This window comes from Palaemon carinicauda, unplaced genomic scaffold (assembly GCF_036898095.1).
Source record: "Palaemon carinicauda isolate YSFRI2023 unplaced genomic scaffold, ASM3689809v2 scaffold200, whole genome shotgun sequence".
In the NCBI taxonomy this organism is placed as follows: domain Eukaryota; kingdom Metazoa; phylum Arthropoda; class Malacostraca; order Decapoda; family Palaemonidae; genus Palaemon; species Palaemon carinicauda.
Window position 1 is genome coordinate 34,437 of NW_027169591.1, and position 13,842 is coordinate 48,278.

Consider the following 13,842-nt stretch of genomic DNA (forward strand, 5'->3'; position numbering starts at 1 on the left):
CGGTGAATATATTATTATTATTATTATTATTATTATCACCATTATTACTGTATTATTACTATTACTAAAATTGTTATTTGCTAAGCTAGAACCCTGGTTGGAAAAGCAGAATGCTATAAGCTCAGGGGCTCCATCAGGGAAAATAGCCAAGTGAGGAAAGGAAACAAGGAAAAATAAAATATTTCAAGAACAGTAACATTAAAATAAATATATCCTATTTAAACTATAAAAAAACTTTAACAAAACACGAGGAAGAGAAACAAAATAGGGGTGCACAAGTGTACACTCAAGCAAAAGAACTCTAAACCAAGACAGTGGAAGACCATGGTACAGAAGCTATGGTTCTACCCAAAACTAGAGAACAATGTTTTGATTTTGGAGTGCCCTTCTGTAGGAGAACTCCTGCTTGGTTTTGATTCCATGTAAGGGAGCTTCCAAATTCATTGTTAGAATGTACAGCAATTACTGAATAACTCAAAATTAGCCAAGAGTATCAGAAACAATGCCTGAAATACTGATGCTAATATTTCCTAGGAAGAAAAACCTTGTTACTTTTGGTAGATCAAGGTATTACTTTGACAATATAAACTCTTGTTTGTACAAGCAAAACCTTTAACAGCAAGATCACACAAGAAGGCAAGAAAGATTTAATAAAGGAGAGTACTCTACAGTACTTGTAATAAATATATTTAATTTATCCTCAGCAGCAATTTATAAATTCTATTTTAAATTCCATACCATGAAACCCATTTTTTTCATTTGGACTTTCAAACAAAAGTAACAATAATTCACTTGAACTAACAGTACTTAACACAAAATCCCCATAGTGGAAAAAGTGAACCTTTTCATAGTTTTATACAAACTTTTCGATACTGGATCCTTTGGTATTAGACATTGAAAGGACAAAATAAAGTTATTAAACAAGTATAGACACAATTATTGGTAGGATTATGTCCTTCCAGATGTCTAACTAGGGGCAGAAGCACATACTATTTGTCACATAAATCAGGACAAAGTGATGAGATGTGATATGGTTCCTAAATAATGTCTGAATGTCTTAATACCATTATGACAAGCTTAAGGTAAAAACCTCTAAAATTTACTGAAAGTCAACATCTGATAAGAAACCACAACCATGCAATTTCCCAGTAAATTTTTCAGAGGAAAATAGTAGCAAAATATAAAAAAACATTCTAAACTAAAGGTATAAATTTCCAAGCTAATGGCTTTTTTGAGTAATTCATGAGGGCATTGGATAGGCTTCACAATACCCTATCTACCCACAGAGGAAATCTATTAGTAAAGAAAGAGTAAAAGAATGTGGTGACTTAATTTCAGTAAAAACATGGCTACCAACTAAACCCCTGTAGTCTAGTAAGAGAAAAAGGACCTGGAATTTGGAGGAGTTTTTTAAGTGTTTGAAGGAAGTAGTCACAAATACTTGGCCATAATGAAAGCACTTTGGAAAAAACTATCAATATATGTAGCTGGACCACAATGCACTTGTGTTAGGAGTTTACTTCAGGGCAATTAGGATTACTTGGGGATTCTCCAAGATAGTCCTGGGATACTCATTAATAATAATAATAATAATTATTATTATTATTATTACTAGCATTATTACCATTATTATAATCATCATCATCAGTACCATTATTACTGGAAAAAAAATGATAAGATCACTACTATTCACTCATCTTAAGAGGCCTAGAGTAAAGACTGGATAGATTAGGAGGACAGGACTTTTATTATATATATATATATATATATATATATATATATATATATATATATATGTGTGTGTGTATGTGTGTGTGTGTTGTGTGTGTGTTGTGTGTGTAGAAATCACATAAGGTAAATGAATATTGACATTAACGATAAACTATTATATAAAATAAATTTCACTACACTTGCAAGTTAATGTAAGGCATTATTATTATTATTATTATTATTATTATTGTTGTTGTTATTATTATTATCATCATAATAATTATTATCAGCTGACGCAAATAACAAAACAAGAATCTCGTCTGCTTTGTATTGATGACATCACTGTTCTAAATGTTCTTTAGAATTCTCCTACAATCAACAAAAATTGGCATTTTTCATCAAGAAAACGTACTATATATAATCATAAATTAAATATAATGACATAAAACTATGAAAACGTCACTAAAATTTAATTAAAATCACTCGAAATAGATTATTAGCATATGGAACGTTCCCTCTGTAAGATCAGCTGATAAATTTGTAAACAAACTCCCCTCTGTCCCCGCAACACACAAAACACTTTCACTTTCGTTCGACCACCCCCGGAACACACACATTATTGTTAATTATAATTAATTATTATTATTATTATAACTTGCTAAGCTACAATCCTAGTTGGAAAAGGTGGATGCTAGAAGCCGAAGGGTTCCACTAGGGAAAATAGCCCAGTGAGGATAGGATATATGAAATTAAATAAACTACAAGAGATATTGGGGAAGGTGAATGGGGGGTGGGGGGGGGGAAGCTTGTACCGTTAGCCAACACTCAGCTGTTTTCAATGTCAATGGGTTAGGGCTACAAAGGAAATCCCGTTATGTGGACTTACAACCATTTTTGCTAACATGCTCCATTAATATTTATAGACTTCAGGCCTACCTGATATCAACCTTTTATGGAAACTCGCATGGCTTATTAAGGCATAATAGCTGTTTAGCAAATGCTATGCTATTTGCAACGTATGTTCAGATGCCTGATGGAAGTATATACATGCATACATACACACAAACACTCTCTCTCTCTCTCTCTCTCTACACACACACACACACACACACATTATATATATATATATATTTGTGTGTGTGTCTGTGCATACATATATACACACTGCATATATATATATATATATATATATATATATATATATATATATATATATATATATATATATATATATGTGTGTGTGTGTGTGTGTGTGTGTGTTCCCATATGCTTTTGCTAGTACCAGTGGGTGGCTCCGAGAAAAAGAAAAAGTAAATAGGCCTAATCACGATCAAATTCACACAAAGGCTAAACGTAGATGAAATCCTTGTACAGAAAACTTCCATAAACCTAACCACTTAATAAACACAGAAAGCTCACTAAGAGCACATCAAACCCTTTCACATGCCTTTCCCTCTTAGAGAATACTTATAGTTATAACACCCTCTGCAACCCACTACAGTTAACTGATCACTAGGAGGTTATCAAGGATAAGTATTTGTATTATTATTATTATTATTATTAGCATTTTTACAAGCTAAGCTACAACCCTAGTTAGAAAAGCAAGATGTTATAACCTCAAAGGTTCCAACAAGAAAAAATAGGTCAGTGAGGAAATGAAATAAGAAAATAAATTACAAGAGAAGTAATGAACAATTAAAATAAAATATTTTAAGAACAGTAACAACATTATATTAGATCTTTCATATATAAACTATATAACTTCAAAGAAAAAAAAAAGGAAGAGAAATGAAATAGACTGGTGTGCCCGGGTGTACCCTCAAGCAAGAGAACTCTACCCGTACCCATTCATGGAATTCCACTCGCAAGAACAGTTAAAACTCGCTAAACTGAACAAGATCTATACAGTAGATTTAATTACTATAGATATAACACTTACTCGACATTTCCTTTGAGTAATTTCAGGAAGGGAAGTACTTGAATAATTACCAAGATGATAAGTGTGTCATGAGGAGAGAAGAAGTTTGGTGGAAGAGGATGCTTTTGATAGAAGGCATTTGAGAGGACGCATCAGGCAACCAACCCCTTAATGTAAGGATAACAAAGGTGGGGAAGAAAAAAGACGGTTCAGTGTATGTGTGTATGTGTGTAGATAACTAAGAGGAGTAAGCTTTAGCTTAATATCATTACTCAATGCTATAAAGATTTTACAAGCAATATAGCCTAACTCCTGAGAAAATCTCAAAACGACAAATCCCGATTTTAATCGCATAATAAGCCGGTCAAACCACAAATAAACCCAAAGCCAGGCTGACGCCAAAGTACATTAAATATCAATAAATTGAATACAACTATATAAACCATTGTTTGACATCATTACCAAGCAAGTGCAAATATGTCAAAACTGTGGTCAAATTAATAATATATACCTAGCCAAGGCTTTACTGTACTAATCCCATATCCTTGTCTTACGCTGACTAGTCTATGCAAACATACACAAATTTTAATATAATTTATCAAATGCAAATAAGAAGTATAGCCTACGGTATATCAAATAAGTCGAATACTTTATATCACTGCGATGAGATACTACCACTAGAGAGTTATGGGGTCCTTTGACTGGTCAGACAGTACTACATTGGATCCTTCTCTCTGGTTACAGTTCTTTCCCTTTGCCTACACATACACCAAATAGTCTGGCCTATTCTTTTTAGATTCTACTCTATCCTCATACACCTGACAACACTGAGATTACCAAACAATTCTTCTTTACCCAAGGGGTTACCTAATGCACTGCAATTGTTCAGTGGCTACTTTTCTCTTGGTTAGGGTAGAAGAAACTCTTCAGCTATGGTAAGCAGCTTTTCTAGGAGGACACTCCGAAATCAAACCATTGTTCTCTAGTCTTGGGTAGTGCCATAGCCTCTGTACCATGGTCTTCCACTGTCTTGGGTTAGGGTTCTCTTGCTTGAGGGTACACTCGGGCACACTATTCTATCCAATTTACCTTCCTCTTGTTTTGTTAAAGATTTATAGTTTGTATAGGAAATTTATATTTTAATGTTACTATTCTTTAAATATTTAATTTTTCCTTGTTTCATTTCCTTACTGGGCTATTTTCCCTGTTGGGGCCCCTGAGCTTATGGCATCTTGCTTTTCCAACTAGGGTTGTGGCTTAGCAAATAATAATAATAACAATAAAAATAATAATTTAATCTATAAATGATACGCTAATTCATTCAGGAGCTAAATTACCAAAATTCTAGCCTCCTTAACCACTATCTTGATGATCAAGCATTATAAAAGTACCATCACACACACACACACATGCATTTCATATTGTATGTAATGAATGAAAATGAGAGTGCATAAACAATGACCAGAATAACTCCCAAAAATGGAATATAGGGGATGAAGAAACTGATGCTACTGCACTACAAGTATATTAAACTGCCCCATTAAATGTTTGCATATTTAATTTTTTCTCTTTAATACATTCATACAGTACAGAACAGTGAATCATAAGCCCAGCCTAAATTAAAGCAGTCTAGAATCTAAAGTTTCATTATCAAAGCAACACATTTTTCCACAACTTAGCAGGTAGAGGTTCCATCTGCATTCACACACAAAAGAGCACTGCAGACATAAGAATCATAGTAAAGCATAGAAAACATTAAAAAGGGTAGACAAGGAATATGAAAGAGTATTGTTCTTTGTAGGTCACATCACTTTCAGAGATCATAAGATTCGACAGAACAAGGCCAAGATCGTAAAGTCCGGGGAGAAGGGAGAAATTAGTGGTTCAGTGGATCCAAACTCCTTTCTACGACATACTGTACATTCTAAAACAAGAAAATCATCTTCTCTTGCTTTGTGAAGGGAGGTTTGTTTAAGGAACCTACAACCTGATAAGACCAACCACTGTTGACAGACCATAGCAAAGTTGATATACTTCTCTTATTAAAGTATATCTTTGACAGATAGCGATTCTCCCTAAAGGAATCTCAGACACTGCTGAGTTATAGTACTCAGTCATAGAAAGCAGAGCACAGTGACTGCAGGACTCAAACTTCATGAGGCATTGCTGATTTTCTTTAAGGTAATGTTCAACTCTAAATCTATACCATGAATGTTTTCTTTGTAAATAGAAGACCAAAATAAACCTTTCCCTAAGAAGTTGCTGATTACTGACACACTTCAAGTGCAGTTTCCAATCTCAGGTCTTGGATTGAAGTGGGAACATTTATTTAAACATCAGTAGACTAAAAGCCCATGAACTTGCACGGAAAAGTCACAGCAAAAAGAATGTTCGTAAGTGAGAAAAAAAGGAGACAGAATGAGTGCTGTAAATACTGTATAAGTATACAGCAAAATTTAAAAGCCTATTAACTGCAAGATTGATTAAGAATCACTCATTAGTTATCCAAGCCCCACACAAAAAAGGAGAATACGTTCTTACAAAAGAGATTTATCTTTGGGATAAGTTTCTTTCTTCCTCATTAATCCTTTCTCTGTAATGTAAGGATCTTTTTTTTTTTTTTTCAGGAAAATCATAAAGACCAGGACCAATGTATCCTCTACACCATATCACCTACTGCTCAGAACAGAGCCGAGGTCTTCATTTCGTCATGAGGGGTACTAAAGTAAGTTACAAGTATAATTTTCCTTAAATATTACTATTACTATCATATTTCATATCGTTATAAGTAAGCCTGCAACCCCAGTTATAAAAGCACAATGGTAGAAGGCCAGGACAAAAGAAAATAAATAAAAGTGTGTGAAAGGAGACTAACTTCAATAGTCTTGACAAAAATTAATTCACCTCAGATGGACTTATAAACATTGTTCACATGTAAAAGTTCAAGCACAGTACTGTACTATACAGTCAATAAGAAACTCCTCTCACAAATTATCTACGAATTTGTCATTTGTTCCGTAACTGACATACAAACCACGCTATTTAATAGGGGTGACTCACCCATTAGGAAGGGGGGAAAGTCCCGGCCAGTACTGGCTTTTGGCTTTGCCCGGGTACTCATTATTTGAGTGTGTCAGCACTCAACAATAAGGAGTCCCTGCACCTCGCTAGAACCTTGCTACGCAAGGACTGCGGCCTACGCAAGCTGTGTGTGAAGGATAATAAAGTGTGACTTGTCCTAGGAAGTTGACCTGTAGTCCTTTAGATGGAAACTTTACGCTAGGACTCTCCCAATACCACCTCGTCAGGGTATAGGGACATAACAGTATTGGCTTAATACTAGGAACACAAGGAAATATGGTTTACCTGCAGTGGTTTGAGGTCAGCTGTGCAGAGAACCCAGGATGCTGCTTTCCCCAAGAGAGGGGAAGATGAAAAAAAGAATAAGGGCCAGACAAATCTTTTCATTCATGCAGACTAAGACCGGGTAACAATGCCCTCAACCTTCTGCTACTTGTCCAATAAAGAGCCTGAGGTTTTAAACCAGCTGTTGTGCAGCCTCCACAGAGCCGATAGAGAATGTATCGAGCCTCCTGTGGGTCACGTCTTGCAGGTACTGGGCTGTGAAGGTCGTCTGACGCTTCCACACCCCAGCCTGAAGAACCTGCGTCACTGATAAATTCTTCTTGAAGGCCAGGGACGTAGCTACGCCCAACATCATATGCTCTAGGGCGACGTGACGGAGAAGGGTCTGGATTCAGGGACAGATGGATCACCCTACAAATCCATGCCAAGATGGTGTTCTTGGTGACCCTCCTCTTAATCCTCCCAGTGCTAACAAACAATGCTTGCACCTGAAGACAGACTGCAGCCGTTCTTTTGAGATATAGCCTCAAGCTCCTTACTGGGCACAGTAGGAGATGGTCTGGGTCATCTGTTACAGAACTTAGACTCGAAATCTGGAAGGAGTCGAACCTAGGGTCCGCCACCCCCGGATTCTGAGTCTTAGCAATAAACTCAGGGACAAATTTGAACGTTACCTCCACCCATCCCCTTGAATGGGCGATGTCATACGAGAGACCATGAAGTTCACTGACCCGCTTGGCCGAAGCCAAAGCTAGTAGGAACACCATCTTCCAAGTTAGGTGGCGATCTGAAGCCTGGCGTAATGGTTCATAGGGAAGTCTCTTAAGAGACCTGAGAACTCGAACCACGTTCCATGGAGGAGGTCTCCCTTCTGACTGAGGGCAGGTAAGTTCTTAACTTCGTACGAGTAGGGAAAATTCCAGCGAGGAAGAAATGTCCATTCCTTTGAACCTGAAGGCTGGACTTAAGGCTGAGCGATAACCTTTCACCGCCGAGACTGAAAGGCGCATTTCTTCCAACAAATACACGAGGAACTCTGCTATTGCTGGAATAGTGGCATCGAGTGGAGATACCCATTCCACGACACCAACCACAGAAGACTTTCCACTTTGCCTGGTAGACAGATGCGGATGATTTTCGCAGATGTCCAAACATCCTGATCGCAACTTGTTGCGAAAATCCTCTCTCAGCGAGGAGATGCTGGATAGTCTCCAGGCATGAAGTCGTAGCGAAGCTACGGCTTTGTGGAAGATGTTGGCATGTGGTTGTCCGAGTAGATCGTGTCATGGAGGGGGTTCTCTCGGAAGTTCCGTTAGGAGTTGCAGAAGGTCCGGAATCCATTCCGCGTGATGCCATAGCGGAGCTATGAGGGTCATTGAAAGATTGACTGATATTCTGGTCTTGTTGAGCACCCTCCTCAACAGACAGAACGGGGGAAAGGCGTACACGTCAATGTTGTCCCACCGTTGTTGGACAGCATCTTGCCAGAGCGCCTTGGGATCCAGGACTGGGGAGCAGTACAGCGAAAGCTTGAAGCTCAACGCTGTCGCGAACAGATCCACAGTCGGGGAACCCCACAAAGTCAGGACTTTGTTGGCTACTAGATGATCCAAAGACCACTCGGTACTCACTATCTGAGACGCTCTGCTCAGATTGTCGGCGAGCACATTCCTCTTGCCTGGAATGAAACGTGCCGATAGTGGAATCGAGTGGACTTTGGTCCATCTCAGTATTTCTACTGCAAGATAGGATAACTGCTTCAAAAAGGTACCTCCTTGCTTGTTGATGTAAGCCACTACTGTGGAGTTGTCGCTCATCACCACCACAAAGTGACCCGCCAGGTATTGTTGGAACTGTTTAAGGGCCAAGAAAACGGCCTTCATCTCTAGAAGATTTATATGGAGGCACTTTTCTGATTCTGACCACAGGCCTGAGGTCCTGTGGTGTAGAACGTGGGCCCCCCACCCTTTCTTTGAGGCGTCTGAAAACAGCATCAAATCCGGGGGGAGGACGAGAAGATCACTCCACTTCGTAGGTTCTTGTCTGTCACCCACCACTGGAGGTCCGTCCGTCCGTTCCGCAAGTCCCATAGGGATCATGACGTCCTGGGAATCGCAACCTTGATTCCACCGGAACTTGAGTCGCCACTGGAGGGATCTCATCCTGACGCGACCGTTGGGAACTACAGGAGCCAAAGATGAGAGGTGACCAAGGAGACGTAACCACGATTGGGCTGGAAGCTCTTCTCATCTGAGTAAAGGGCTTGCGACCTTCCTCAACCTTGCTATCCTGTCGTCTGATGGGAAGGCTTTAAGGAGACTGGTGTCTATAATCATGCCTAGGTAAACCGGTCTTTGAGTGGGAAGCAGAGAGGACTTCTCGAGATTTACCATGATCCCCTGATCCTGGCAAAGTCCCAGAAGTTTCTTTCGGTGTTGAAGAAGGGATGACGCTGAGTCTGCTAGGATCAGCCAGTCGTCCAGATAACGGAGGAGACGGATGCCGATCCTGTGTGCCCACGACGATATTAGGGTGAACACTCTGGTGAAAACCTGTGGTGCTTTGGAGAGACCGAAACACAGCACCTTGAACTGGTACTCCTTGTTGTCTAGGCTGAATCTTAAGTACTTCCTTGAAGACGGATGTACTGGGATCTGGAAGTACGCGTTCTTCAGGTCCAGTGTACACATTTAGTCTTGGGGTCTCACTGCGAGTCTGACCGTGTCTGCGGTATCTATGCTGAACGGAGTTTGTTTGACAAACTTGTTCAGAGCCGAGAGGTCGATAACTGGTCTCCAGCCTCCAGATGCCTTCTGTACAAGAAAGAGTCGACTGAAACAGCCTGGGGACCCGTCGAGGACCTCTTGGAGAGCGCCCTTCTTCAACAGGGTCTGGACTTCTGCCCAAAGGGTCTGCCCCCTTGCTGATCCCATGGCAAGGGAGCTCAGTGACACTGGATTCATCGTCATGGGAGGTAGAGATGTTGTGAACGGGACGCGATATCCCTGACTGATTACGGAAATCGTCTAGGAATCGGCCCCGAGTTGCTGCCACCTGTCTGCGCAACTTTGTAGGCATCCCCCCCACTGGTGGACATGCAGGGGGACTGCCAATCGTAGCGTTTGCGGCCTCGGCTGCTCCCTCTAGGATTTTTCCCTTCCTTGAAGGACAGGAAAGGGCTTAGACACCATTGTCTACGCTGCCGTTGTCGGTTTTGTGGTCTTGGTAGGACAGGGCTGCTGGGGTGCTGGAGGCTTATAAGGCTTGGATGTCAAAGCCCTATGCTCCACCTCTTTAGGCTCAACCAGATTCATTCCCTCCACGGAAGAATGTCTGAGCCTGCTTATCTCGGTGCTAGGGACCTTCAGAAGGAACCTCTCAGCCACCGCATCCCGACGTTTCATTATGGTCATCGCCCACAAGTTCGAGACTTGGTGGGCCAGAAACTCGATCGTGCGAGTGCCTGAGAGTAGAAAGGTCTCCATAGCTTTCCTGGTACATTCTTTGGAGAAATCCTCCGAACGTATCAGGATACCTAAGGTCCCTAACCAGATGTCAAGCCACTTAGTGGCCTGTATAGCACACTTCGCAACCTTCTCCTGATTAAGGATCTCAGTCGCCGAGAATGAGACCTGCCAGTTGGAGAGTCTCTCAAGAGGGACTCCCCTGGTAAGCTCTTCCAAAGAATGGTGAAGGGGAAGAGCTAAACAAGGCTCCTCTAAGATCTCGAAGTACCTCCTCTGCTGAACGCGAGGAGGTGGGAGAAGCTTATTGCCGGCACTGGATCGGCTGGAGGAGGCTAGCTCAGAGAGCTGGACTGCAATCTTGTCTCTGGTACTCTTAACCCCCTAAGACCAGGGCAGAGCCCCACTGGCCTTAGAGGGTTTTTAAGTCCCAAATACTTGGTCCAAGACTGTGTCTTTGCCCTCTGGAGGGGGAATCTCTAGGTCAGCAAACCCATTGAGAGTCCTCATAAGGGTAAGAACTTGCCAAAATGCATGTTCTGACTCCTGTAGCTCTCCTCCACATGGACTCGCAGCGAAGTCTCCTGTCCCCAAAGGCTCTTCTTGGGGAGAATCGCGGACGTTCTCCGAGTGACTGGCTGGCTCCATTTTTAAGTCTTGTCGAGTATTTCGGTACTGTTTTAGAGTCCTTCGACTCCCTCCTGGGAGGGATGCAGGACTCCAACAACAACGGAGGTAGGCTCTTCTCCGCCCTTACCCAAGACGACTTTCCAGTGCGAGGTGGGGTTTCCCCCATTGGTGCGTTGGGGAACGTCTCACCTCACGTGACTCCCCTGAGGCTGGGAAGTCCTCGTCCGACAGGGAGGGAGAAAAAGTCTGGGGAGGGGAGGGTGCCTGCGTCGAAGGCTTACGAGGAGACAGCTTAGTCCTCGGAGAAGTCACCGCGTCCGAAACTCCTCTTCTTCTCTTCAGGGGGGTAGACGCAGCCAAGGATTTGTGGCCCAATTCAGGGAGAACAGGCTTGAAGGCCTCCATAACCGCTCTGACTAGTGCCCCAAACCAAGGCTGCTGGCTGACGGCTGCACTGTCAGACACTCCCTCCGGAGGGACAGGGATCGACCGATCCCTGGGAGGAGTTTCCATAGGAGGGGTTCGCCTGTAAAGAAAAGGAAGAAGAAATGTCCCTGAACCTTTCTGGAACCCTCCCCCCCACCGGCGAGCACGCTGTTCTGCGTTTGCGGGGGGGGGGGGATGTGGCAATGGCGACCTTGCCATGCATTATCCTGCAGCCTCACGCGCGGGAGGGTATTGACGATCGCACGGGGGAGCTCGCTAGCGCTCGCGCGATTGGGAATACCCGGGGTCGCATGCGAGGGACTGCTGATGTGCGAGCGAGGGCGATTGGGAGGGCTCGCACGGGCGAGCGATGGCGCGTAGAAGCGTGCGCAGGAGACCCAGCAGAGTGTGCAGGAGGCTGATTGTGCGCTCGCGCGCGCGAAGGTGAATGTTAGCGCGGATGCGGGCGCGCAGGATCAGGATGAAAGGCCCGTGGGTGTGCGGGCGAGAGATCGCGCGCCCCAGAAGATGTCGCAGGGCGCGTGCAGGAGATATATCCCTTGCGTGCGGGCTCGCAGTCGGAACCTGTGTTCGTTGGCGCGCCTCTTGTGGGCGCACGTCAGGCTGGCGGTGTGTAGCCGCTGTAGGGGATGGGCGTGGGCGCGCGCAGGTAAATGCGTGCAATTGCGCGCTGGCGCGTTGGCGAGCGCTGACGAGTAGAAGAAGTCTTAGACTTCCCTACCGCACCCAGAACCGAAAATCGTTGGCGCATTGGCAAGCGTTGACACGTAGGAGAGCGTTGGTGCGCAGTAGGTTAAAGGCGCGCAGTAGCGCGCTGGCGAGTAGGTGAGCGCTGGCACGCTATCTCAGGAACAGCAGCAGGTGAGCGCCTGTGCGCTATCTCAGGAACCTCAGCAGGTGAGCGCCTGTGCGCTATCTCAGGAACCTCAACAGGTGAGCGCCTGTGCGCTATCTCAGTGAGGTCAGGTGATCGTTGGCGCGCATGTTTAGCATGGCGCGTAAGGGAAGTGTGCGCATGATGGCGTGTATGCCCTTGTTGCCCCGAAGGGACCGGTGCCTGACTATGAAAGACAGGTTTTGTTGGCGCATAAAGCGCATCAGCTGCCAGGAACGGCGACGGCAGGTCAGCAGGTCTGTCGGGTGGAAGGTCGATGTGTCCTTAGAAAGGACGACCTTCCACCGAAGGGGAGCGCGAACAATCCGCAGAGAGATCCAGGTTCGTAGCAGGAACAGTCAGTGATCGATGACGAGGCTCCTCTGCGGCGGACTGCAACGATGATGATGAACCGAAGAGGTGCCTCCTCACCATCTTATAAGGTGAAGGAAGGCCTCTCCGGTGAAGAGGAAGGCGAGCCTTGCGACGTATACTCCCTCTGGGGGCCGTTGGAACAGAAAGCTGACCTTCAGCAGTCCTTCGAAGAGGAGTCTCTGTGAGTGAACTCCCCCGAGGGCGAGTATCTCCAGCAGGAGAGACTGTTGGACTTAGTTTCTCCCTCGTAGGTTGAGCAGGAACGGGAGAAACTAAGCCTTCAGCTACTGCGGGATGAGAAGAGGCAGAGGTATTAGGAGATACCGCATTGGATACCTCTGACACCACAACATCGACAATAGACAGAGGATCAACCTCTGCCAAAGTCAGCGATTGTTTCACAGCGGCACTTAATCGGATGATGTCAATAAGTGCTTCCTTGGAGGGCGAACCCTCGAGCCCCAAGGAAGACCAAAGCTGGAATAAATTTGTTACATTTAAATTTAGATTTAAATCCTCCCCCGGGGGAAGAGGTGGAGCTGCCTCGCTAGGGAAGGCAACGCCATCTCTCGAACCCCGAGATCGGGAAACAGAACCACGGTCTATGCTACCACTCAACGGTCTCTCGAAAGAGACCGATCGAGTGGGAGCTTCGGAGGAGGTTTGGGCAACGGAAGAAGAATCCATGGGATTTCCTCCTTTCAAAGAAAATTTGGTAGGAGAAATATCCTGCCTAGACTTCTTAAGTCACCGAGAAAACCTCTCCCACTGGGAAGTAGACCACTCCCTACAATTATTACCACTATCACACCGTTGGCCTCTACAGTAAGGGCAAAGGGTGTGAGGGTTCGTCTCGACCGCCGACATGAATGTTCCACAAGGGCAGTCAGAGACATTAATGGCTGTCAGAGAGGCGAGGGTGAGAGCGGACACGTCCGACTACCACCCGAGCCGAGATCAAAGTGAGCTCAAGCACAGGTGTGTGAGGGGGGAGGGGGGGGGTAGCAAGCTACCCTCCCCTACCCCCCGCAAACTAGGTGGGGTAGTAAACCCTCGTT

General features: G+C 44.1%; 1 long non-coding RNA gene across 1 annotated transcript in view; it reads right to left on the minus strand.

The window, feature by feature from the left end:
* Positions 1–13,842, minus strand: part of LOC137635949 (uncharacterized) — a 214,976-nt gene that overhangs the window by 27,741 nt on the left and 173,393 nt on the right. The window lies entirely within an intron of this gene.